We start from the raw sequence: 2,755 nt of genomic DNA on the forward strand, positions 1-2,755 counted from the left end.
AAAAAAAAGACTCAGTGGGCCAAATCAACCAAAGGGCAAGATTGAAGACCCGAGTTTGATCCCCAGATCCCACAAAAAGCCAGATGTGGTATTCGGTATCTGTAATGCCAGGCTATTACTACCAGATGGGAGGCTATGACCTGCTGCCTGAATGAATGAGCTGGGAGGAATGAAGTTACTCCCCATTGTTATCTTCTAACTTCACGTGTACCATATGAGCACACACATGTTCAAGTTTGGTCTGTTGCTATGTATTATAATGCTAAATACTAGCCCCCAAGGTCTGGTTGACTCTGGGATAAGGAAATCCTCAGATACTATGTAACTTTACTCCTTAATTTAAAAATTACTGGTTAACTAAAGATGCTGACAGCCGGTAGCTGGGTAGCTGGGCAGAAGAGAGGTAGGCATGGCTTCGGCTCTGGAGCTTGAAGTCTGAGGCAGAGACCTCAAGAGGACAGAGGAAGGAAGAAGCCACCATGGGGCAGGTGGATCCTGAAAGCACGGCCATGAGAGCCATGTTGGAGTTGGGGTGAGCCAGGCAGAACATGGCAAGTGATATCTCGGGGTTGTTCATATGGAAGTAGACTGACCAGCTCTAGTACTATTAAGGCTTATTACAAATATAAAGGTTTTGTGTCTTGTATTTGGGAACTAAATGATCTAAACTGAGGTAGAAAGCCACAGTTAATTTTAGCCACAACACCACACACACACACACACACACACACACATACACACACACACACACAAAGTGTAAGGCTCTTTGTACATATTTTCCTATCTCTATCTCACAAAGCTTGTGAGTAAGGGAATATGACATTGCCTCACAGAACTGGCCAAGGTAACAACTTTCTGTGCCCTTGATCAGTGGAAGATCTTGTATAATCAAGAAGGTGGAGAAAATACAGAGAAGCCACAGCATCTTTCTGAATGAACTCTGCAGCTGCAGAGTTAATGCCAAAGGCATCTGCTTCCCTGAAGCAGCTGCATTATTGCTTCCCTGAAGGCAGCTGCACTATTCCAGGAGACCAGGCAGGCCCACACACCAGGAGCGAGAGGGACAGTTCAGCAGTTAAGAGCCCCACCTGCTGAGGATCCGGGTTCAGTACGCAGCAGGACCCACATAGTGGTTGACAACCACTGCTACTCCAATCCCAGGGGATCTGTCTGACACCCTCTTCTAGTTTCTGCAGGCAGCAGACATGCCTGCATATAAGTAAAATCTTTGAAAGAGAAGCCATGCAGCATAGCACATAAGAACCCTAATTCTGAAACTAACAGAGATTTACTATTTGAATATATTTAGGAATTTCAAGGTCGAAGTAAGTTGTTTTTTTTTTTTAAATCAGTTTTACATCCTAACAAGAAACAATAACACTACCCAGAATGTATTCTTAAGTTGACATAAGACTTTTAAAAAAACTACATTTCTTACAAGAACCCTCTTTTTTGGTTTGTTTTGAGATAAGATCTCAATGTGTTGTTTTGTCTGTCTTTCAGCTTACAAAGATGTATCTTTGACTCTGTCTCCTGGGTGCTGGGATTAAAAGTATTCACCACCACTCCCAGCCCACCAAACTTTTCTTTCTTTCTTTCTCTTTCTTTCTTTCTTTCTTTCTTTTTTTTAAATATTTTATTGTTATATGTAAGTACACTGGTATACTGTAGCTGTCTTCAGATACACCAGAAGAGGTTGTCAGATCTTAGTACAGATGGTTGTAAGCCACCATGTGGTTGCTGGGATTTTAACTCAGGACCTTTGGAAGAGCTGTCAGTGCTCTTAACTGCTGAGCCATCTCACCAGCCCCCCAAAATTTCTTTTAAACCACAGGCAAGAAAAGCTGTAAACCTGAAACAAAACCAAAAAGTGTTGAGTGACAATGATGGAGAGAGTTGGGAGACAGGAAATATAAAATTGAAGCCACAGCCATTGTTTGAAGTCATGTGTTTCTGTCTCCTGACTGCTGAGATTAAAGGCATGACCTGCTATACCTGGTTCTTTAAAACACTTAAAATTATTATTATTACTATTATTATTATCATTATTATTACTACCACTACTATTATTATAAGATAACTTCTCTTGGGTTTCAGGCTGGCATTGAACTCAACCACATAGCCAAGGGTGATCCTGAACTTCTGATCCTCCTGCCTCTACCTCCCAGTTGCTAAAATGGGCCACCATGCCTGGTTACATGTTGTGCTGGGGATCAAACCTAGGGCTTGTTTATACTAGGCAAGTACTTGAGCCAGGAGTTTCCCAGCAAGGACCCCTGTGGGTCCCAAGTCCTGGTGGTGAGCAGGACACCTGATTAACTCAGTCGCTTACCTGAGGGTTCCACCAGAATATGAAACCAGAATGCTCTAGCTAGTCACCACTCTTCAATGAGCAAAGCCAGGAACTGAGCCTTCCAGCTATGTTTTATGCAGAGAGCCAGCAAGCTGCAAAGGCAGAGGGTTCATGCTCCCAGTAAGACACTGCAAATCAGGCAAATTAACTTCCCATCTCATCCATCATCAGCCAACAGTGGGTGTGTGGAGGGAACAAGCAAGCCATCATTTCATTTGATCAGGTGCTCAGCACATTTCTGAGATCCATAGTATCTACCTATCTCCTTCCTATTGTTGGTATTCTGTCTAAATTCCACCACCATGGTTCCTGGCAGCAGCCAGGTAGGCTCGGGCCCTCCTCTCCCTCTTACCTTCTAAGGCTCTTGCTTCTCTTGCCTCTTGCCCCCTTACTCCCCACTCC

General features: G+C 43.6%; 1 protein-coding gene across 5 annotated transcripts in view; it reads right to left on the minus strand.

Annotated features, from left to right (window-relative positions):
* Nucleotides 1-2,755, minus strand: part of LOC116095654 (PRAME family member 12-like) — a 15,064-nt gene that overhangs the window by 7,439 nt on the left and 4,870 nt on the right. The window contains exons 1-2 of one of the 5 annotated variants that reach the window (XM_031376975.1): nt 2,706-2,755; nt 2,333-2,445 (exon numbers count right to left, since the gene is read on the minus strand). The exons of 3 other annotated variants lie outside the window; for them this stretch is intronic. The gene's annotated coding sequence lies outside the window, so the exon portion shown is untranslated. The remainder of the gene's footprint in view (nt 1-2,332; nt 2,446-2,705) is intronic. One more of the 5 variants, XM_031376974.1, reaches the window with a different exon arrangement.

Source organism: Mastomys coucha, unplaced genomic scaffold (genome assembly GCF_008632895.1).
Source record: "Mastomys coucha isolate ucsf_1 unplaced genomic scaffold, UCSF_Mcou_1 pScaffold18, whole genome shotgun sequence".
Classification (NCBI taxonomy): Eukaryota; Metazoa; Chordata; class Mammalia; order Rodentia; family Muridae; genus Mastomys; species Mastomys coucha.